Source organism: Peromyscus leucopus, chromosome X, assembly GCF_004664715.2.
Source record: "Peromyscus leucopus breed LL Stock chromosome X, UCI_PerLeu_2.1, whole genome shotgun sequence".
NCBI lineage: Eukaryota > Metazoa > Chordata > Mammalia > Rodentia > Cricetidae > Peromyscus > Peromyscus leucopus.
The window spans coordinates 109,304,222-109,329,952 of NC_051083.1; the positions used below are offsets into that span (position 1 = coordinate 109,304,222).

General features: G+C 35.7%; 1 protein-coding gene across 4 annotated transcripts in view; it reads right to left on the minus strand.

Moving 5' to 3' along the window:
• The window catches only part of Tenm1 (teneurin transmembrane protein 1), an 829,897-nt gene that overhangs the window by 617,188 nt on the left and 186,978 nt on the right, over positions 1–25,731 (minus strand). The window contains exon 1 of one of the 4 annotated variants that reach the window (XM_037199395.1): positions 11,687–12,387. The exons of the other annotated variants lie outside the window; for them this stretch is intronic. The gene's annotated coding sequence lies outside the window, so the exon portion shown is untranslated. Of the gene's footprint in view, positions 1–11,686; positions 12,388–25,731 lie in introns of those variants that run through there. 4 annotated transcript variants of the gene reach the window in all.

The following is a 25,731-nucleotide window of genomic DNA, read 5'->3' on the forward strand; positions in this document are numbered from 1 at the left end:
TTTCAAGTATCAACAAATACAGATGTACTGAGGTATTTGCATGTTTCATTACTTTTGTGTAATGAAAAAGATCTCAAAACAGAACATTACTTTGCAGAGACTAAAGCTCTAAGTTTAATGTGCTTTAACACCACTGATACACCCTTCATAAATGGTGCTATTAATTTAGCTCAAGTGAATGATAAGAAATTGTACAATATTTTCTGTCAAATACCAAAGACTTATTCCTGGGCACATTTTGTGCTTCTGTGAAACAATGCCTCTGAACACCAAAGGGAGATTCAGAGGAGAAAACATTTTGGGCTGTAATTTTCTACACTGATTGCCCCCTTGTCCCATCTTCAACACAAGATGGTAATGTGCTAGTAAAACAACTCTGTTAAGCCACTAGGAAGTCTCCATCTGCTAAACTATTGCTTTCATCTATGTACAATGTCACAATCATGACTTTGAATTTGTTTACTAACAATATAGGTTGTCTGTGTTCATATTAGAAGAGGTGAGTTTTCCAATTGCTTTACATATAATTCTGCACTGTGGCCAATCATCATGTTGCTTTAAAATAGTTTCAACTTAAAACAAAAAGAAAGGATTTTCCCTATCTTTAAGTTTCTTGATATAACTTGGTATAGTATCATTATTATTTATCAATGTAATTTACCTGTATTTAATAGACTAGCATAGTTCAGTCTCTTACTTTAAAGAACATAGTAGGATAAAAGATTTGAAATTGACATTAAGAAGTTTGTTGTAAAAGAACTGATTAAGAAGCTACTAACAGGATTTAAGAAGAGTTGTTGGCCAAAGGGAATCCATGAAAACCCTACCCAAACCTAGGCTATTATAAAGTTATTGGTTGTTTTCCACAAATTGACCCATAATGACATTGTGCTATACTTATAGATAAATGTCTTGCTCAGTCATGATCAGAGAAGCTCCCACCAGCAGTAGATGGGAACAAATGCAGAGACCTATAACTAGACAATGGGCAGAGAGTAAGAGATTGTTGAATACCATGTCCTAAATGGGATGACTCCATTAAATCCCTCCCCTCAGGGATCAGGGAGCTCTATAGAAGAGGAAACTGGAGAGTGGTAAGAACCATAGATAGAGAACACAGCAGGACTGATGCACAGAGACTATGGCAGCATGTACAAGGCCTGCATTCAGTTCCAGAACTGAGAGGGGAAGTGGTTATCCTTAAGACTCATCCCTAACTCAGAAGCTATCTCCAAATTTTAACAACTATTTGAAAAAGATAAATTATTTTTCTTCAGTGGATTTCATTGGCTATACAAATCACATCAAGGGCAGGCCACAGGCCTAGCAGTAGATGGCCATCATGAAACAAACTCGGCGATATTTTTGGAGAGTTCTTTTGTCTCATAATGGTTTGTCTGGGCAATTTTTTACCCTACAGATCTTTTGCTTATATGTTATATAAGTTTCTAATTTTGTGTTTTTATGGAATGGACTTCTGAATCTGCAGATATACGTGTCTCTGTGTCTGCATGTGTTTCTTGTGCCTTTTCTTTGGTTCTTTTTTTCTGTGTGTTTGTTTTATCTGTCTGTTTTCTAATATGAGAGAGAGAGAGACAGAGAGACAGAGACAGACAGAGAGAGAGACAGAGACAGAGAGAGAGAGAAAGAAAGAAAGAAAGAAAGAAAGAAGGAAGGAAGGAAGGAAGGAAGGAAGGAAGGAAGGAAAGAAAGAAAGAAAGAAAGAAAGAAAGAAAGAAAGAAAGAAAGAAAGAAAGAAAGAAAGAAAGAAAAGAAAGAAAGAAAGAAAGAGAAAAAGTATGGAAATGTGGATTTAAGTAGTGGAAAGGTAGGGAAAATCTGGGAGGAATTGGGAGAAAGGAAACCATGACCAGAATATATTGTATGAAAAAATTAATTTTCAATAAAAATAAAATTAAATTTAAAAAGAAGAGTATGCTTAGAAATGAGTAATGTTGATTTAGCAAAAATGCTTCTGTAGTCACTGAACTACAAGGCTGCGGTCTAAAACTAGATTTCAACCATAGTTTTTGAGAAAAGTTATTTGATATGAATAGATATTTCCAAGGAACTAAAAACAGCAGTAAGAACAATCATATAGGATGTATATCAATCAAAACTAAGCACATGTGAAAAAGCCATAAGGAAACCTGCTACTACATTTATATGTACATATTTTAGTATACATAGCATCCATTTTTGTTTTGTTTTTGTTTTTGAGGCAGGGTTTTGCTGTGTAGCTTTGGCTGTCCTGGAACTCATTCTATATACAGGCTGGCCTCAAACTTAGAAATCCATCTGCCTCTGCCTCCCAGAGTGCTGGGATTAAAGGCATGCACCACCGTGTTAGGCTACATAGTATTCTTTAGACAAGCTTCATTTGGTTTGTGAGAAAACTGAATCATAGAGAAAGCATTGAGAGGTAATTTGTGTATTGAGGTTACATGGTAAGCTAAAGCATGAGTTTATATTCTGGTTGAAACAGTCAGACTTGCATATATACGTTAACATGTTCATTCAGTTAAAAATAATAATGGACTTACTAGAGTGATACAGCAGAATTTGTACAAAAAGGGTTATTATCTTTAAAGTGGCTCCCATAAGTGACCATAAATTTATTACATGAATGGAGACATTTCCAGAATCCTTTAGTAATTGTTTTCTAAACCAGAAATATAACCTTATCCTATTCACCAATAGGGAATGTTTCAGGTTGAATTTAAATTTTGCAATGAGAGAAACAAAGTTGTAATTAAGTTGGTCAACTGAAGAGAGTTATCATGCTAGAAAATTTCATTTGAGACTAAAAGCCTAATGTGATATGAAGAAATGAGATGGAAATTTTCTTGTGAAAGCACCTCCTTACACCCACCAGATTCTAAAGCAGTGGTAAGATCATTCAATTTAACTAAAGCACAGCTACATGAAAACTTAATTTTGTTAATTAGGTTCTAGTATATGTTTATAACAGTATATTTATATTTAAATATAAATATTTATTCAAAAATTGAGAGGTTACACATTTTAAGTTGCATGTTTTATGTAAGTAATTAGAGAACAATACTCCTGCATATAGGATATACAAGCACAAATAAATTTTAAATTCTATGGATATTCACATGTGCAGAAATTAGTTGACTAGATTAGTTAACAACAAAGGAGAGATGAACTAGGCTTGAACTACAAATTCAAGTTAAATACTTGCTATGCACGTTAGAGGAATTGGATTCCATTTGCTAATATAATTCAACTTGAAAAGTATTTTAATTTGAATGAAACAATAGCCCTCCTACACCACCTTTTAAACTAAGCATCAACCAAAAACAGTTGTTAATAAAATAGAGCAAGTTGAAGGGAACATAGACAGGCTGGTGGGTCCAGATTCCAGGGGAGGGTATTGCTGAATGACTACCAGCTGAGAAGTTCAAACATGATCTAAAGTTAGCCTATTATCCCTCCACGGGTGATTTTGTAAGTCTCAAGGATCTGTCAAGACTCACTAATAAATGTCTTGCTCTACAAAGGCAATTTAAGAAAAGAAAAGGAAAGGAACATGGATACTTCAAATTCTCTCTCCCTTGAGTTAAAGGCCCTCCCACTGACCTTGCATTAAAGACAGGGCAAGTTGGCAAGAACAGAAAAGGGCCATCAGCAGTGTGTAGATGAGCTTTTAGGAATGCCTTATTGTCTTTCAAACGGATGAACAAGTTTGCTGGTTCAAGTCAGGAAATGCTGAGATTTCTTTTTGCAACATATGCACTTACTAGCAGGTAGAGAATTATTTTGTACATAAAATACTTCCCGACAAAAATCTGTGCTATTTTATTAATTAAAGTAAATATGTGTTTGCACTACTTTACTGTAAATTTGTAAAATATGAGATTATAATGAGTCTCTTTTTCACAGCACACTGTAAATCATATTACTCACTTCTGGTGCTCTCCAAATTTAATAGGTGATGGTTTATTATTCATGTTCAGCATAAACTAAGTCATTAAAATTACAAATTTACAAATAAGCTACAAAAATTATGCTTGTCTTCAAGATTATGGATTTAATAATTGAAAATACTATCTGACCTAGAGCAAGGAAAATTGTTGAAACTTGAAAGTTCACCTGAAGCTTACAGTTGAGAACACTGGAGCCATCTTTTTATTTACACCAAGAAGTAAAACTAGTAAATAAACAAAAGAAGATTAGGTTGTTTTGTAAGAGTCATCTTTCCAGAATTCCTTTAAAAGCATCATATTTCCAAAATGCATGCATTACAAATATGAGAGGTGACATATTTATCTAATATGAGCTAGATTCAGGCATGAGAGATAGATGCTCCTTTTAACAGTAAAACAGTGAAGTTACTTTTTTCTTCCTGTGTTGAGTGCTAACTACTTTGAAAATCCTAAGCTTTGTGCCAGTCTAGTTTTTTACCTAAAAAGAGAAATGATCATGCATATGTTATACTTGTTGCAACCAAATGCTTTTTCCCTGGCCTGTGAGCCCAGCCACTTGCAAACTATCTTTTAAAATAAGACATTTACCAAATATATTGTGAGCAGCAGACTCCACGAGGCTGAGCTTCTTGTTTCTCACTTTTGAGGCCTCCAGAGGCTTATTCTTCTAGAATTCAATTTACTATAGTTGAATGTGCTTTCTTTTCTCCTACTTTTTTCAGTTGAAATTAGTGTCTTGATTAAATCTAGAGGCAACTGTGCTAATAACAAGCCTGTCAAGGACTTATCCTGTATAGTAAGACTCTGGACTACAGACACCCTATAAGTAAATGTGTAATTTTGCTTTGAGTGTTTATGTATCTTTGCCTGACTTCATTTTTTAAATTATGCTATTTATTTGAAAGGATCATTTTACAGATAAGCCAATGAGGTGAAGGATTCTAGTGACCAAGCAGAGATACAGAGAGGAAAAAAAAATGAATTAAATGCCTTCCACTTGTACCTTAGAAGTGAAGAGAAATCAATGTCATCTTTTGGGATCTAACAATACCCTTTGCATATGACATAGTGTTCCTGTTTGGCTCACTATGTCAGATGAGATTTTCTGAAAGAGATGCTAGTGTTCAGAACTATTTTGTCAGTTCTCTCATTTGAAAAATGAGGTAGCTAAGGCTATATGATCATTGAGCGCTTCTCTTTTCCTGTGCCTTGGAATATGTTCTGCGTGATGACCAAAGATACAGGTCTTGAGAGCATTCTCCACAAATTTGTAGTATGGAAAGGCATTACGTCTGCACATTAGTAGGCAGGGAAGAAGTCTCTTCATAGGGAAGACACTAGAGCAGTTCCTCCATGCTTGCCTTCTGTATGGCTGTGATCTCTCAGGGTTTTGAGAGCTCTTGCTGCCATGAAGCCCTCATAAGAGCTAACCTGATCTTGAAACCATGGCCTTCAAGCTCAAGACCTATCACGTAAATAAACCCCTTTTCTTTTTAAAGTTATGCCACTCTAGGTTTTTTTATAACAGTAATAAAACCGAATACAGGACATTTTGGAAAACCTGTGATTCAGCTCACTTTGAATGTGCTCCATTATTTAATAATTTATAAGCATAGAAAATTATATTGAACAGACATATGATAGGTACTAAGGTGACAAAGATATTTAATATCTTAAGGATGATAGAAACCTTTTTATGGAGATGAAATATAATCCTTAAAATTACATAGGAGAATGCATTGTAGGAAAAGGCTATGTGCCAAAATGAAAGGCATAGAGGAAGGGTCCAGAATCTGTCAACAGCTCTCCACACAGCTGTCTCTTTACACAATGAGATTTCACTGTGATTTGTGCTTTTTTTTGTAGTAGTTAACATTACCTGCCCCATATTTACAACATGAACACATAGAATACACAGCATGAATACATAGAAGAACATATAAGCACATATATATATACATGAACAAATCAGGTAAAAGATGAGGCCCTATCCCCAGTCAACAGAGTTTCTCAGTGATTAAATTGATCACAACCAGGGAGCTCAATTTTCCTCCTCCCTCAGACTGTAAGCTTTCAGGAAGCTAGAGTTAATTTTTTGTTGTGTACCATTGCATTTTTTTACTTAGGCCTGAGAAATAGGAGGTGTACAATAAATGTTTGTTTAATGAGTAAACATGGGTTTTAGTTGTCTAGTGAATATGACCTCAGTTCCTATAGAACCTTGTACCTATTCATAGTTAAGAGCATTGAGACAAACCTGTACTCTTTCAACATTCAAGAAGTTAAGGTAGGAGAGAGTGTGTGCACAGGGGTTTACTGGCAAGCTAGTTTAAAAATCTTAGCAAGTTCCAGGTTCTGTGAGAGATTGTTTCTCAAAAAACAGGGTGAGGAGTGTTTGGAAAAAGCCAACTACATAACTGGATGTCAAAATGTAGAAGATTGTAAATAGATCCAAATATATCGTCCTGCACAAAACCAAAAAGTCCAAATGGATCGAAGACCTCAACATAAATCCAGCAACACTGAACCTGACAGAAGAGTAAGTATGAAGTAGTCTTGAACGCATTGGCACAAGAGATTACTTCCTAAATAGAACACCAGTAGTACAGAAACTGAGAGCAACAATTAATAAATGGGACCTCCTGAAACTGAGAAGCTTTTATAGGTCAAAAGACATGGTAAATAAGACAAAATGACAGCCTACAGAATGGGAAAAATCTTCACCATCCTCACATCTGACAGAGAACTGATCTCCAAAATACATAAAGAACTCAAGAAACTAGACATCAAAATAACAAATAATTCAATTAAAAAATAGGCTGCAGATCCCAACAGAGAATTCTCAACAGAAGAATCTCAAATGGCCAAAAGACATTCAAGGAATTGCTCAACATCCTTAGTCACCAGGGAAATGCAAATCAAAACAGTTCTGAGATACCATCTTACACATGTCAGAATGGCTAAGATAAAAAACACTGATGACAACTTATGTTGAGAGGATTTGGAGAAAGGGGAACACTCCTCCACTGTTGGTAGGAGTGAGTGTAAACTTGTACAGCCACTTTGGAAATCAGAATGGCGGTTTCTCAGAAAATTGGGAATCAATCTACTTCAAGACCCAATGAAACCACTCTTGGGCATATATACCCAAAGGATGCCCAAACATGCCACAAGGACACTTGCTCAACTATGTTCATAGCAGCATTATTTGCAATAGCCAGAACCTGGAAACAACCTAGATGCCCCTCTACCAAAGAGTAGATAGAGAAAATGTGGTATATATACACAAGGGGTATTACTCAGCAGTGAAAAAAATGATATCCTGAAATTTGCAGGCAGATACATGGAACTAGAAAATACCATCCTCAGTGAGGTAACACAGACTTAGAAAGACAAACATGGTATGTATTCACTAATAAGTGGATATTAGATGTAAAGCAAAGGATAGCCAGACTACAACCCATAGCTCCAGAGAAGCTAGAAACTTCATCCAGTAACTGATGGAAGCAGATACAGAGATCCACTGCCAAGCATCAGGCAGAGCTCCGGGACTCCAGTGGAAGAGAGGGAAGAGGGATTATATGAGAAACGGATTTCAAGATCATGGTGGAGAAATCTACCAACTTTAGACCAACAGCTGTGGAACATGCATGGGCCCAGACAAGGCCCTCTGCATACAGAAGACAGTTGTGTGGCTTCGTCTGTTTGAGGTGCCCCTGGCAGTGTAATCAGGATCTATCTCAGGTGCATGAACTGACTTTCTGAAGCCTATTACCTATGTTGGGACTCCTTGCTCACCCTTAATGCAGGGACCAGGGGTTTGGTCCTGTCTCAACTGAATTTACCAGGCTTTGCTGACCCCCCATGAGAGGCCTTACCCTTTTGGAGAAGGAGATGGGTGTGGGTCAGGGGTGAAGAAGGCTGGGATGGGGAGTGGGAGGGGGAATGAGAGGGGGACCTGTGGTTGGAATGTAAAATGAATAAAAATTTTCTTAAATAAATAAAAAAGAAAAGTCAACCAATGTTGACCTCTCCTCTCATTTGCATGAGCACACGTGCATAAACATGCATACATGAACATGTACACACAAACAAAAGGTACAAAATAAGTCATTGCAAACTGTATCTATCTCTATCACTTTCTATTCTAATTACTATATAATGCCTGTCTCTTCTAGTGAACAAAATACTTCAGAAGTATTTGTTTAATTAGAATGTCTGAATTTACCAGTTTTAATATCGTATATTGTTAATATCAGGGGCTAATGGAAGAGTCCTTGGATTATTTATATCAAATTTATCAATATCCCCTGTCTTCAGAGTCACTTTATCTCCTCCTGACTTATCTGAGGTTACTTCCTATGCCATTCAAAGCTCAAAAGTATCATGGTACCTCTGAATTTCCTGAACCTTACCTTTATCACAAACTTGATTTTAACCTGTCTCCACACTGACAGCGAAGTTTTCTACTCAGAGTCCCCAAATCAAAATAGCTCCAACATATAAAATGCTCTATATTTGACAATCAAGCCCTTCACAGGTGGGTTTCAGTTAAAATGTTTCATAGAGATTTAGGAAAAAATAAAGCAAGATAATAAAGTGGTCCATTTCCATAAGATTTGATTCCTCACTAAATCCATAGGTGCAAATGCCAGTTAAAGATACTAGGATGTGAAACATCTTCACAACACACAAGGGCTCTCAGGATTTTACTCCTTGCTTTTTGAAAAATTTCCTAAAACCCAATAATATAAAAAATCCATTTTAATGACATTGGGAATTTTTCAGTTCATAATTGATCTGGAATTTGATAAATTCAAGGCAAACATGATATAAAGCATTGGAAATGTAAAATCTACCACAGTTGGCAACACTGAGGATATATCCTCTATTTGCCAGCATGATAGTGCCAGCGAATTTCACATATTAGTTGTCTGGATTGGAAACAGTCATTTTTATTTTGGTGGGGTAACAAATAATATGGAAAGCAGGTAAAGAAGCTATCTGTGATGCTAAGTTTGAAACTGTGTTTCAATGAATATTAGGAACACTTGCAATGTGATAGCATAAGACATGAACGACCTATCATTGAAAAATGGCCATGTTCATTTAAAGTGTATGAAGAGAAGGTTATATGATCTTTAATTTAGAATGCATATATAATACCAAGTATTCAATTGGAAAAAAGGTTTCCAAATTTTTATTTCTGTACTTGTATAGAAATATCATCTTTTGTAAATTGATAAGTTAATAGTGGAGTGAAAAGTTTTATGGATTGCTCTGAATAACCTTGGTTAATTGCTGTGGGATGGTCTGTATGTCAAATTACTCTGACTTGTCAATAAATAAAACACTGATTGGCCAGTGGGTAGGCAGGAAGTATAGGCGGGACTAACAGAGAGGAGAAAATAAAGAACAGGAAGGCAGAAGGATTCACTGCCAGCTGCCACCATGACAAGCAGTATGTGAAGACGCCGGTAAGCCATGAACCACGTGGCAAGGCATAGATTTATAGAAATGGGTTAATTTAAGCTATAAGAACAGTTAGCAAGAAGGCTTCCACGGCCATACAGTTTGTAAGCAATATAAGTCTCTGTGTTTACTTGGTTGGGTCTGAGCGGCTGTGGGACTGGTGGGTGACAAAGATTTGTCCTGACTGTGGGCAAGGCAGGAAAACTCTAGCTACAGTTAATAGTTTTAATTTAAAGATATCACACGTTTTTCTTTATCTTAAAATATGAAGATAAAATTGTGTGAGCTATTATATACCTTTTGGGAATTTAAATCTAAAGGTTATGGTTTGGTTTTTTTTTTTTTTTTTTTTTTTTTTTGCCAAAATTGAAGTGCATCAGTGACTAGCTCCAAGTTAAGTGATATCTGGATGAAATATTGCAGTGTAGTAAGTTGTGTACTTTTACACATTGCTGCCACCCACCTTCCAAACATTATTGAAGCATAGTTAGAGAATATCTTTGTTGTAAAGGATATAATAGGTAATAAGCCATCAAATACAATTGGAATAATGTATGTACATATATCAGCACAGTGAAAGTTCTCATTCTATTCAGTAAACATATTTTGTGTGGATTGGGTCACTGGTGCAAGCATTAGGTCTCTCAGTTTATTAAAATATGTTCTCAAACCTTAACAACCAACTCAACAATCATAAACAATGCTCTAAATATGGAGACATCAGTGTTGGGATATCTTTTAAGTGATTCCTACTACACAGTTAGAGGAGAATTTACATCTCATATGACATCATAATGGTAATGAAAGATTTTTTGCGACAAGTTCTTACTCTGTACCCCTGACTGGTCTTGAAATCACTATAGTGTCTAGGATGGCTGCAGACTCTTAGATTTCCCCTAAGAACAGAAAATTTTCACATTGCATTTCAGTCCTCTCTTATAGCTCAACAAGTGAAAGCATATTCTTACCCTTGGGGACCTATCATAATCATTTGGTAAATTTGGTACAAATACAGAAAATGTGGCATCCCACCTCCAGAGTTTCTGATTCAGTAAATTTGTGGTAAAGACTATGGAATTGTACTTTTAATAAATTCCCAGGAATACTGTTGTTAGTGATCCATAGAAAACACATTGAGAATTATCATGTTATAACATGGTATTAATTGACCTTTGGATTGAAGTTAAATTTCATTTTATCCAGATGCTCTTATAGAGGAAATTTGTGAACTAGCTTCCCAAGTCCAATATGACCTTTCATCAAATATCTGATTGTGTTCATACAGAATATGGAAGGGCAAAATATTCATATTTCTTTGTAATCATATATTCTGTCTTTCAATCATGTTAGTAAATAACATTATTTTAAGTAACCCATGAATAAAAACATCACATAGCTAGTTTAAGGAAGCCACTGAAATATTTGCCAGCCACAAACTCTATACAACTCCGTGAACTTTTAGAAAAGTACATAAATTAGAACTTATATGAAGTTACAATGTTATTTTATAAAATGGATGTGGAATAAAACAGAGCCCATAGTTGCAGACTTATGTGTCTTGTATGTTTTAAATTTTATGAAGTTTATTTAAAATCTCAAACCTGAATAAAATTGAAAAGAACAGTATAATAAATGCCTATATACTGATCACCTAAAACAATACTTAGTTTTGCTTAAATGCTTTAATTATTTTAAAATATAATATTTTTATTAATTCTTTAAGAATTTCATACATGCATACAATAGATTTTGATCATGTTAACCTCCTAACCTTTCCCTAAGTCTGCCCAGATCCTTTCCCCACATCCTTCTTTCTTCCAAGTTTGTACTCCATTTTAAAATAAATATTACATACCACATTCAATTTGCGCTGCCATGTACTCTATACTCATGGATGTGGAGCTATCTAATGGACCATTGTGACCTCCTGAGACCACACCCTTGAAGAAAACTGCTTCTCTGTCCTTCCAAAGCCATTAACTCTCAATAGTTCCCTACCTAGGACTAGGGACTTGTGAGAGAGCCCCTTGTACATCAATTGATTGGAAGGTTGATTGGCTTGATCTTGTACAGGCCTTGGGCAGGCAGCCATGGCTGTTGTGTATTCATGAGTGCAATGGTCCTTCATTGTTCAGAAGACACTTTTTTGCACAGTCCTCTCTGCCCTTTGACTCTTACAGTCTTTCTGCCCCATGTTCTCTAAGCCTTGTGGAGAGGAGTATAATATAGATTCATTGAAAAACACATGATCAGGTATGGCCTACCTCTCCTCCAGTTGTTGGTCAGGAGTGTCACAGAAGCCCCCTACACCTGCCACCAAAACACCCAAGTTATTGTCATTGCTCTTGGTTACCAATCAAAAGTTCATGGTAAAATCCCATTGTTGAAGACAACACACATCACTTTGGTCTCAGGACACAGAGAAATCAAACTGATAGTTAGAAGGAATCTTCCTGCTGGCTAGCTTTCACAGTACCAGAAGGTGCTATGCAGCCACTTAGATGTGGGGGTAGGGAGGTCATCAAGACTGTTATACAGCAATGAACACTGTGAGCTACAATAATGACTGACATGACAAGATACATCCATGACTGTAGTAGTACATGAATGCTATAGGGGTGACCAACTGATTTCTGCATGGATATAAAGTCTACTCCACAGGAAGAAACATGTGCCTAGTAATGTAAATCTGGCCAAGAACCTAAGGCTGGGGTGATCATAGGCTCCAGCAGTGAACCTACTACTTCTACTTTGTTAAGTGGACATATTATTAAAGTGCCTCCTGCATTCATATTTCTACAGTTATAGATTAATATCCTTCTCAGACCTCATTAAAAAAAAAGCTTCCTTTTGCAGAGCTTAGGAATGGGACATGTACATAATTTCACCTATTTTTTAAGGTGGCATATTTTAAAGTAATTCCTGGATATCCTGAAGTTATTACCCAGATACTTGTGCATATAAAAAGAGGCATTTTATTTATTTATTTATTTATTTATTTATTTATTTATTTATCTATTTTATTGCACTGGGGATTACACTGAAGACTGTGCATGTATATACTGGGTAAGCTACCTTCTCAGCAAAACATTTTAATTTCTATTTGTTTTTATCAATGTCTGTGAAATAGTTCAGACAAATGGTCTCAAGGATTTTAATATTAGTAATAATTCATTTTTTACTTGTGTGTAAATGTAAAGTGACCATAAAGGCTGAAGAGGGCATTGAAGGACCTGGAGGTGGTTGTGAGTTGCCTGCTTTGGGTGCTGTGAGCAGAACTTAGATCTCATGGAAGAACAGCACCTACTCTTAACCATTGATCTACCTCTGCTTTCTCATAAATATTTTTAAGATGAAGCAATTTAAGTATTGAACACAGTTCTTAAAAGACTGTCTCAAGATTCAGAAGCAAAGTATTGACAGCAGAGAAACTAAGATTGTTAATTCAGTTATTTACTGATTCTTTAGCTTAATATATGCCTTTTTCTGTCAGACATTATGTTAGCCACTAGAAATATAAAATGAAATGTTTCTTCCTCTTGCTCATGATACTTCCAAAAGTATAGCTACTACTATTCAAATTTCAATTTAACATAATACTGAAGGTCATAAGACTAGACATGTATTACCTAAAATAGGTTCCATACACTACCAGTTGCTTGTGATAATAGTAGAGACATATGCACACAAATACCTATGTTCAAATCATTTTAGGAGAATGTACATTAAAACAGATTTCCTTATTAAAGAATGTGTGCAACTTTTATGGAATGAACATCAATAATACATCCAATGGTAATTATTTTTCTGAGTTAAAAACAATATATGTAAGTGTGTTGTTTTTATTTTTCCAGCTGGCAGCCACCCACTCCATGAGTGTGCATGTGCATGTGCGTGCGTGCGTGCATGTGTGTGTGCGTGTGTGTGTATGTGTGTGTGTGTGTATGTGTGTATGTGTGTGGCTCTGAGTATGTCTGTGTGTTTGTGTCTATAGATATATGTGTAGTGAAAATTTCTAGAAAATACTCCAAACTCATTTTGGAGTGCTCTACTGTAGGCACCTCAGATTTGCTTTATATAGACTAAAAAAAACTTTTCAGAAACAATAATGCAGTATAACAAAGTGAGAAATATATCCATGCTCACTTTCAAATGTAAAACTACACATTTAGAAATGAATGAGCTCCTTAATAACTTTAATATGCTAAAAGGGGCAATCCAATTAAACATATTTATCAATCTTATGTAATATAAAAACAACATCGAGCAGCAATAATTAAATTATACTACCATACCTAGAGAGAGTTCTGCAAGTTGAAATAATTAAATTCAAATCATTTCTTTAATAAATCTCCACAAAATTCATTATATAATTGGAAGTGAGTTAGATATTTACAGAATAATATACCTCTATTTCCAGAAAACCACTCTATATCAAGAAAACACTACATTTAATGTGAATTATCCTTCCTTATCATCAAGATCAATTTGCATGAAGTCCAAAGGCAGAAAACAGGTGAACATTGATAGTATGTGACCAAGAATGAACATGCAAACATGGTGAAACCAACTCAAATGTAATAACTGAGATCATGCAATAAGTAGTTGATTGTATAACACAACATTTTTCATTCTATGTAAATATAGGCAAGGCTATAACATTTTTGTTTTTTGATTTTTTTATTTTATAAAAAATTTAATATTACATATCAGCCACGGATTCCCCTGTCCTCCCTCCTCCCACACTGCCCTGCCCTCTCCCCAATCCACCCCCCCTTCCCACCTCCTCCAAGGCAAGGACTCCCCTGGGGATTCAGCTCAGCCTGGTAGATTCAGTTGAGGCAGGTCCTGTCCCCTTCTCCCTTCACCAAGGCTGAGCAAAGTGTCCTAGCATAGGCCCTAGGTTCCAAACAGCCAGCTCATGAACTAAGGAGAGGTCCTGGTCCCACTGCCTGGGGGCCTCCTAAATAGTTCAAGCTAATCAACCGTCTCACTTATCCAGAGGGCCTGATCCACTTCCATGGTGGATCTTCAGCTATTAGTTTATAGTTCCTGTGTTTCCACTAGTTTGGCTATTTGTCCCTGTGCTTTTTCCAATCATGGTTTCAATATCTCTTGCTCATATAATCCCTCCTCTCTCGCCAATTGGACTCCTGGAGCTCCACCTGGGGTTTGGCCATGGATCTCTGAATCTGCTTCCATCAGTCACTAGATAAGAGTTCTATCACTACAGTTAGGGTGTTCAGCCATCCAATCACCAGAGTAGGTCATTTTAGGCTTTCTCTTGACCATTGCCAGTAGTCTATTGTGGAGGTATCTTTGTGGATTTCTGGAGACCTTTCTAGCACTTTGCTTCTTCCTATTCCCATGGGGTCTTCATTTATCATGATATCTCTTTCCTTGTTCTCCCACTCTGTTCCTGATCCAGCTGGGACCTCCTGCTCCCCTAACTCTCTTCCCTCTGATCCTTGCCCTTCATTACCTACCCTCATGTCCAGTTTGCTCATGTAGATCTCCATTTCTCTGTCATTGTGCGATCCCTGTGTCTTTCTTGGGTCCTGTTTACTAGGTAGCCTCCCTGGAGTTGTGAGTTGCAGTCTGGTCATCCTTTGCTTTACATCTATACATTTTTAGATATCTGATTGGTGGATTAAAATAATCTAATAACTGTTTTCAAAGTACTTATTGGGCATTTTTCGAAGTGTTTTAGTGGTGCAATTTCAAGAACAATAGGTCTAATACTATGGTTAGAACCACAGATTTCAGGGCATTGGTGTAGATCAACTGATTAGTCAACATGCAATGTTTTAATTTTGTATAAATTGTTTTATCATTAGGAAGACAGAGCTCCAAAACTTTCAGCATCTCCAGGTCTAACCAGAGCAATTGAGAGAAAGTCTTCATAAATGCACTTTATATTTTCTGCATTGCAACAGCCTCATCTCAAAAGTAGCTAGCATCCACTTTAGCTGTTCTATTAGCAATTAAACTGATGGTCTTAAAATTTCAGAACTTGAGACAAATAGGAATGGGTACTCACATGAGAGGATTGAGTATTAAATGATTGCTTTGGGTGAAGGTTTTTGACATTTTGTCCAAATTTTATTGCAGAAATTTTGTTTTAAAACAGACTATGCATTTTAAAGTCAGATTGATATATATGTTACTACTTATTTTTAATAGTAATCACCACTTAATATTTTATTCTGCAATAACCATAAACATAATATATAATACAACCACCAAGAAAGATTTTGCTTAACTATTTCTGCCCTTTAATAACAAGTAGGACTAATATTGGGTGTTTAGTAGAATGGCAAATTGGTGTTTTTATACATTTCCACCAAAAACTTTGACTAGATAATTTGTACTTACCTTCATTTAGAGGCCTGGATATGCCACAGTGATAAATGATAGTCTGTACTTGAGTGATATTATTTGATAAACTGAGAAATCATTTCAGTTTGGTGTTTATTTGAGGTTGATTAAATCAGAGGCTAAAGATTCTGAGTCACTGTATTCTCCAACTTTAGAAAAAAATCAATACATCCTAGTTAATGGGCAGGCAAACACTATAACCAGATTAAGTGTGTGACCCTTAGCCAGCTCCAACAGCTTAGCTAACTTAATCCAGAAGTGGACAATATAACACAAAATATTTTTGTTAAATCTTTCTTTGCTCAACACATTATTTGTTTGAAAATAAAGCACATATCTATAAGAATTAGTACATATACCAACACTTCTTTCCTACTGCTATAATTGCCTACCTATTCATCTTCTAATAAAGCCTTATGCCTTTACATCTAATAATTCATCTATCAATAGATATGTGGGGCCAAGAATTGTGCAGCAATGCAGATTTTAAGAATAATTCAATAAGAATTAAAATACGTGATTTACAACAAAGTTTATAATCTGTCTCAATAGTAAAATCAAATGTGTCTTCACTGTTTCTGAATCTCCAACAGCACAATGGGAATACTGATATTGCATATCCATATTGAAAGGGTAAATGAGAATGAATATAAGACATTATAATAGTACAATTATCAACCGGAGTCAAAGTATTTTCAGATTTGTAGATAGTCATAAGGACAGCAGTCTGTTTAGTTAGAAAACACAAACAGCAGGCCAGTTTAGAGGAGAAAGTTGGGAGGTAATATGATTTTTTCCTTTGCACTTTAAGAGCCAAATTCTTTCATTTCCACAAAAACAAATTTTGGCAAACAGAAACATTTTATTATCACAAAAAAAATAGATGCTGTGGGATGTTCTGTATGGCAAATGTGTTGCTCTGATTGGTCAATAAATAAAATACTGATTGGCCAGTGGCTAGGCAGGAAGTATAGGCGGGACTAACAGAGAGGAGAAAAGAAAGAACAGGAAGGCAGAAGAAGTCACTGCCAGCCACCACCAGGACAAGCAGCATGTGAAGATGCTGGTAAGCCACAAGCCACGTGGCATGGTATAGATTTATGGAAATGGATTAATTTAAGCTATAAGAACAGTTAGCTAGAAGCCTGTCACGGCCATACAGTTTGTAAGCAATATAAGTCTCTGTGTTTACTTGGTTGGGTCTGAGCGGCTGTGGGACTGGCGGGTGACAAAGATTTGTCCTGACTGTGTGCAAGGCAGGAAAACTCTAGCTACAAATAGAATTCTGTGTTCTCTAATAAGAATTTAAATCTTTAAACATTTTTTATTTAACTTTTGTTGAAACAATTATTTGAGAAAAACTGATTTAGCCAAATGGTTTTTCAAGATTTTATTATTTATTTTAATTTTATATGTATAGGTACTTTGACTACATATAGACTTGTATACCACATATTTGCAGTACCCACAAATATTTTTTATTAAATAGTGAATTGATTATTTTATTTTTCTCTAGTTTGTTTTGGCATGGTATAGATCAATGACTCATTCCCAACCATAGTAGTTGGATTGGAAAGAATGATTTTAAAATCTGTACAGTAGTATTATAGGGTATATATCTTGGAAATGCATGCTTTCTATCACAATATAATTTTACATTTGAAAAATGGTAAAGATAAATATTTTCATAAAGAATCTACAGAAAATAATACTCCTTAGCTTTCAGGGACACATGTTTTTATGTGTATCAAAAGGACAGATATATTTGAATAGACTGAAAAGTAGAGTGGAAATTTCAACCTAGCTCCTGAAAAGCTCTGAGGAAGGTTCTTGTTATTCCTGGAGCACTAATCTGCTTTCAGGCCAAGTAAATCACCGATTTGTCCACAGTAATGTATTGAAGATTTACTAGCACTCCATGAAGGTTGGTAAGTACACTAAACATGACTACTAAAGTAAAACAGTGAAGAACAGGTTCTTGGGAAACAAACAGATATCTTCTAGTGTTTTATATGACATACTAACTTTATTCATATATTTATTTATTTTTTAATTCGTGTGTGTGTGTGTGTGTGTGTGTGTGTGTGTGTGTGCATGTATATGAATGTATGTGTATACGCATGCATGTCTGTGAAGGTCCCAGGCTCTCCATCTTTTATATTATATTGAAGTATTGAAGTAGTCTTTTACTTGAACTCAGGCATTTAAGATAGTGAGTCTGGCTATTCAGTTTGCTCCAGAAATCCTTTATCTCCACATTCTGAGTGCTGGAATTATTGGTAGGTCTGCCATGCTTACTCAACATTTATATGTGTTTTGGGGATCTGAACTGTACTCCTCATGATTTTTGCAATGACCACTTTATTCACTGAGCCATTTTCTGAGGCCATAACAGATAATTTTGAGCTATGTAATTTAGCAAACGTTTACTATAATCAAATATATGTATACTGAAAAAATACTTGCTCATGTGAAGTCAAAATTCAAATAAGAATACTGTATTTTACCCAGCAAACTTTAATGAAATCTTATTGCCAGCACATGAAGAAAATAACACTTCCAGAAGTACTATGTAATATCTCATAAGAGCAGAAAATTAATATAGGGGAAGGAACTTGACTTGATAACTTATTGAGAGAATATGATGTCCAAAAGCTGCTTAATGAGCAAAGGCTTAGTGCTTGGCAGTAGCTCCAAACCTCAATTGGGGAATTTGACCTACAAAAGGGACAGTAAATGCATACTGACCTGTTTGGGGAGGGATAAGTGATAAGCTTGAAAGGTAGGTATTTATATTTTGGTATAGTATTGATGCTTTGTTCTTACAATAAAGTTTTATGATGATAAAAAAATCATAAAATTCTTATATCTTCTCAATACAAGTAATAAGTTAGAACAGAAGGAGGAAGAACTATAAATTATAAGAACAGTAATATGGAAGAAAATTCTATGACTGGATTTGAATTCAAATTATCAGAGATCTCATTCCTCTTCTGCCATTAACTTGTGTATTATATACTATTCTATTTCATATATATATATATATATATATATATATATATATATATATATATACTATTTCACTTGTTCAGATCATCTTTGGATTAAAAAATCAAATTACATATGCAGAACTAATAGCTTATTAACCAATCGATAGCTGAGCATCTACTATACACTAGACCTAGAGCTGAGCTGCTCATATCCTTTTATAAGAAGTCCATAGTCATTAGCCTGTTATCCATGATAAAATTCACTGTTCTAGTAATATTTGTAACTTGAATGTCTTCAGGATAATAAATTGCCATGATTCATTCGCTTATGGCTTAAGCATAGAAAACAAATATGAATAACTTTATATTATCTAGGTCCTTTGGAAATTTTTGAGTTTTCTTATAATAATTTTAAATTTAATACATGTTAAGCATACTTTATGATTGCTTTTTATAATGAACATGATGCTGGTAACCTTTCAAGTCTGTCCTTATTTCCATATCATTTCTTCTTATCACTATTAACCACTGAAAAGCCTACAATTGATCTCTCTCCTTCCTCACTCCCTCTCTCTGCTTCGCTCCCTTTCTTCATCCATCCTTCTTTCTTTCTTGCTACCTCTCATTTTATCTCAAGATGATCATAAGTTTGAGGTCTCCCTCAAAGGAGGGAGGGAAATGTTCCTTGGAGATACTTAATATTCACTCATTTTGAAATAAACAAATTACAATCCTGAGAGCATGAAACCAGTGTCTTTGAACTTTGTGCTCAATAAGTTCATCTAAATTATGCCACATATATAATGTTAAACATAGTTAACATTTCAAATATTGTTTTATAAAGAACTTTTTTTGTATTCTATGTCACATGTAAAGGAGTTGAAACTTCTTATTGGTAACACATTCCTCCAGATTAATATGAGTGGACAGGACATAACTTGTCAGTATGGCTGGGATGAAAATGTACAAATTAACAGACTGAACAAGCAATATAGATGTTTTTCATCAACCTTTGACAAATGAAAGGTAAGCAGAGCTGTTTGCTTGTCATAAATTGCTGACTTTGTTAGCTAAAGCTTGTTGATATTGAAAATGCTTTACATATGTGAGTTGAAAATGAAAAACCTATCAACCATAGCCCAGTGCATTTTGCACAAACAAAATGATGTAGACTACTTTACTATGGACATAAAGTCAATGGATATCCCACAAGCTTGATCCAGTGCAGATGCGGATGTTAACATTGATGCTAGGGCAGCTGAATCCAAATCCAAACCAAAGCTAATGAAACAAATCTCTACTTCAAATTTTATACTATGACAATTTTTATGTTCAAAGAATTATCTTGACTTAATAAATAAACCAATAAGAGAAATGAACATGTACAAAGTGGTCCAAATGCATGCTTAGTATCTTATCTGCCAGGCTTCAATTCCTGGAGAGAAGAGAGGTATAGAAACAATACCTGGGTAATCTTGTATAACACTGTATGAAGTTAGTCATGTTCTCTACTTTGTTCATAAGCATTATCAATGCTCAGAGGAAAACTAAAGTGGCAAATACTAAATGTTATATATTGTCTGTGGCTAATAATAATTAATCCAAAGACTCTTATTAATTTCAGATATGACTTAAGATAGAACGGAGTTTGCATATTCAGCATGAAAACTCTGGCTTCCAGGTTCTCTGTCTCTAATCATGAGACTATTCTCTAGGTGGATTTATATTCACTGTTAGGTCTTCCTGAGCCTTTGACCTTTGTTCTTATAAAATAACATACCCATAATCTATGAGATTGAAATGTTATGATTTTTATTAAAAAATGAAGTAACTCACATAAGTATATTAAAATAATGATAATAATTAGGCATCATAGTTACCCTTCACATTTTTTTCAGAGTATTGATTGAGATTGGATGATGAGCATGACAATATAGTCTTGTAAATGAAATCTGCTTGTATATCAGGATTGATTTTATGTATTTGGGTGTACTCCTCAAACATATTCCCATGCCAGCTTCTTCCAGGCCTTTGGTTTTCAACCCAGAGCCAGTAACTTCTGAACCCCTGATGTTTCCATAGTATCCAAGCAGTGTCACTCATCCTAGGTTCTTTTAGACTACTTTGTTTTGTTATATATATGTGCCCCTGCCTGAAATTATTTCTGTGCTAATTACTATTTGTGCCTATTTCATAAAACTGTGAGCTGTAGCAACCTGTGTCTATCAGCTGTTGCCGAACAGATTACTATTTAGCTAAAAAAAGATGAAATCCTGTCATTTGTGACAGCAATAGTATGAAGTAGAGATTTTATGTTAAATAAAATAGGCCACCCATGAAAGACAAGTCTCCGTGATCTGCTGATTATGAAGTTGATGTCCTAGAATTTGCAAGAAGAATAGATGCTAGGAGGAGTAGGAGAGGATGGGGAAAGGCTGATTAGTAGGTACAGAGTTCCATTCCCACTGAAATGAAGACATTTTAGTATTATGTTATGCAATAACTATAGAAAACAATATTGTGCTGGGTGGCGGTGGTGCAAGCCTTTAATCCCAGCACTTGGGAGGCAGAACCAGGTGGATCTCTGAGTTTGAGGCCAGTCTGGTCTACAGAGTGAGATCCAGGACAGGTACCAAAACTACACAAAGAAACCCTGTCTCAAAAAGCCAAGAAAAGGAAGAAAACAATATTGTATATATTTTAAAGAGTATGGAAAATGATACTGAAAATTTTAACAATAAAGAAATGAGATATATGTGAGGATGTAATATATATTATGGTTTATAAATTATACGATTATATATATGTATTGAAATATACCATGATACCTCACTGATTGCTTTTCATATATATATATATATATTATTATATATATATATTTTTATATATATATTATATATATAAGTTTAAAATAGTTAAAAATAAAGCAATGAAATTATTTCATGATGTATACTGGGATGACTTTGAGCTCACAGAGATCCACCTACCTCTTCCTCCGGAGTGCTGGGATTAAATGTGTGTACCACCACATCAAGTTATAAAAATATTTCACAGTCCAGGCTCCAAGATTGCTCAGTGGATAAAGCACTTGACAGCAACTATGGACACCAGCGTTTGGTTCTGCAGGACTTACATAAAAGCTGAATGGGCAAGGTGTCTGCCTGTAATCCTTGTACTCCAGAAGCAGAGTCAGGAAATTCTCAAGGCAACCAGACTACCTATATTAGCCAATGTTCATGAGCTTCAGTTTCAGAGATAGGTTCTGCCTCAAAAAAAAAAAAAACAAGTAAATAAATAGATAGATTGATAGATAGATAGATAAATAAATAAATAAATAAATAAATAAATAAATGTAGAGTGACTAAAGAAGACATCTGAGACCAACTTTGTACCTTCCTATGTGCCCATTCCCATATACATACCCACCCTCACCAACATGAACCACACAAATGCAAGCATTCATAAACATGTCCAGGCACTGTCCCCCACACACAGATAATCACACTTCAATAAATAACATAAATTCTAGGAAGGCATACAACCTATTTTGTTGTTTGCATGTTACATTGTTGTACTTAATTATTTCACAAGTATTTGATAGATGGTAGAGTCTCATAAATACTAAGTTACAAGTGAATAGATCTTCTAACTCCACCAAGCTACATAATTGAATACATTTTTTATCATGAAAATAGGCTTCAGGCTTGTTGTTAATGGCTCAAATGTTCCCAAAGGTTTTCCCTGGAGGTTTTGTCTAAATGGAAGGACCAGGTTTATTTTTTCCCCAGTCAACTGCTTCAAAATTCTAGTTAATTCTCCAGGTGAGTAATTAGGATAAAACTTAATTCTTCAGATGAATTCTAAGGAATTGATTATTTCTCTAGAGGCCATTGGGCTGCATTTAAATCACCATTTCACTTTGGACTCTGAATGATCCAATTTACAAATCCCAATGAATCAAATTAACTAGATAACCGCCAAATGTAATCCCATTCAGGGAGTGAAATATCTGGTTTCATTGTCTTCGTTAGTTAAATGAACTCTATTAGTTAAACTTCACTTTCATTTGTATTATTTTAACACAGACCACATTGGAAGCTTTTAAACCTAAAAATGACCATGGTACTGAAATCTCTATTTTCTTTGATTCAAAATCTGATATTGCCTTCCTCTATCCCTAACTTACATACTTACCTCATCTGGATGGAAATATCACCCCACAACTTCCTAATATAATTGTAAATATATTGTCAACATTTTCTATATGACTTAGTGTTGATAAAATAAGATGTAGTTTGTCCTTTCACTGTTTGACACTATGTTGATTTTAAGGAAGTGAAAGTTTTTGCCCTAGAGTAGAAAATTGTCTTATGGGAACTGAGTTTCTGTGTATGTGTCTGTTAAAAACCCATCCCAGGAATTATATACTAAATTAAAAACAAATCGTTCTTTTGCTTGAGCTTTGTGCCAAATCCTTGGTGTGGCTCTTATATAATTTCTCTATAAAGACTTCTGTAGTTTCATTTCAGGTCTCATTCCTTAAACATCTGGCATCAGCTATAGCTGCAGTTTTCTCTGAATGTGGACAATTATGGCAGGAGTCACTGTTCTATTCTTGTGCATCAGCACCTGTTAATATTATAAGGCCTATAAGCTCAGGTAGAATGAAGTAGTCACAGTTTCCTCTAGTAGATATCTTTATGAAAACCATTTCATCAATCTCATAGGTTAAGGGTTGGAAAATATTCTTTTTTCTGTAAAGAGTCAGTGTGGTGGTATTGTGTTCCCCAAAATATTGTGTACTCTAATAAATTTATCTGGGGTCAGAGAACAGACAGCCACTAGATACAAAGGCTAGGAAATGGTGGCACTCACACCTTTAATCCTAGCATTCCAGAGATAGAAATCCCTCTGGATCTCTGTGAGTTCAAGGCCACATTGGAAAAAGCCAAGCATGGTGACACACGCCTTTAATCCCAGAAAGCCAGCCTTTAATCCCAGGGAGTGGTGGTAGAAAGCAAAAAGATATATAAGGCATGAGGACCAGAAACTAGAAGCATTTGGCTGGTTAAGCATTGGGCTGGTTAAGCTTTCAGGCTTTGGAGCAACACAGTTCAGCTGAGATTCATTCTGGATGAGGACTCAGAGGCTTCCAGTCTAAGGAAACGGACCAGCTGGGGAACAGGCAAGGTGAGATAGCGGTGGCTTGTTCTGTCTCTCTGATCTTCCAGCATGGACCCCAATAACTTGCCTCGGGTTTGATTTTATTAATAAGAACCTTTAAGATTCCTGCTACATCTGGTGCCCAACGTTCGTGTTACGAATTCATGAAAAAGCTGTTTGCCTGTGGCCTTGTGAGCCCCAGCTCAGGCCCAAGTTACACTCAGCCGGTTGTGGTGGCACACGCTGGTTGGATTTGCTGAAGGAGACAGAGGCAGGAGGATCCCGAGTTTGAGGCTGGCCTAGGAGGCTTGGGAGAAGCTTTGGCCCGGACTGAGCCACAAACAGTGGTGGGACCATGGAAGCAGTGGCTACTCCTCCACGTTGCCAGCTCCTTCTCATCGTGTTGGTGACTGCGGTGATGCTGCTACCTGGAACGAAGGGTTTACTGCTGCTGGTTCAGAGAAGAATTGCCAGGACCATCGTGTTACAAGAAAGCATCGGCAAAGGTCAGTTTGGAAAAGTTTGGCAAGAAAAATGGTGGGGAGAAATTGCTGTGAAGATTTCCTGTACTAGGGAAGAATTTTCATGGTTCCGAGAGAGAGACATTTATCAGACTGTGATTGCTCCAAACCACAGAGGAGGCAAAAAAAAAAAAAAAAAAAAGTCTGCAGGAAACCATGACCATGCCTAACAGTGACTTTGAAATCTTCAAAAAGATGACAGGATCCTACAATGATGATTCCACATGGACTATGGTAAAGCCATTAAGCCGATTAACCCCATGGAAAAATCGACTTTGGACTACAAACTGGTCAGGACATTTTCGAGAGGACTAGTTGAGATGATCCAGCCTGACAGACTACTTGAACAAAGACTTGAAACAAGCCCTGAACTTTCCTATTATGCAGAGACTGGACAAATGATACAGGACTTGATGATTAACCCAAAAATTTTCTTTTCAAGATTCCCTAAATATATCTTTACCCCTAGAAAGCAAAAAGAAAAAGAGAATATAGATATGAGATAGATCATCGAATCTACTCTGAGAAAAAAGATAAAGAGCCGGGCGGTGGTGGCGCACGCCTTTAATCCCAGCATTTGGGAGGCAGAGCCAGGTGGATCTCTGTGAGTTTGAGGCCAGCCTGGGCTACCAAGTGAGTTCCAGGAAAGGCACAAAGCTACACAGAGAAACCCTGTCTCGGAAAAAAAAAAAAGGATAAAGAAATAATAGGATAAATAGGTAGATCATTGAATCTACGCTGAAGAAAAAGGGGAAGATATAAAAATGACAAAAGGTAGACTACTGAATCTATTATGAAAAGAAAAAAGAGAGAATATGGATATGATAAGATAAAAAGGGAGATTATGGAATCTACTTTTAAAAAGGAACTACTTGTTTTACATAAGATAAGTAATGAAAATTTTTTGGTTTGAGTTTATCAGATGTTACTGGACTGGACATTGTTAATATATATAATGGAGTTTTCATCTGAATCTGTCAAATGTTAATGGACTAGACATCATTAATGTAAGTTTGGGCTGTATATATTGTATATACTTATTGGATAGTTTTTCTTGTATTAGTTACAAGTTTTTTTAATTTTAGACAAAAAGAGAGGAAATGTGGTGGTATTGTGTTCCCCAAAATATTGTGTACTCTAATAAATTTATCTGGGGTCAGAGAACAGACAGCCACTAGATACAAAGGCTAGGAAATGGTGGCACTCACACCTTTAATCCTAGCATTCCAGAGATAGAAATTCCTCTGGATCTCTGTG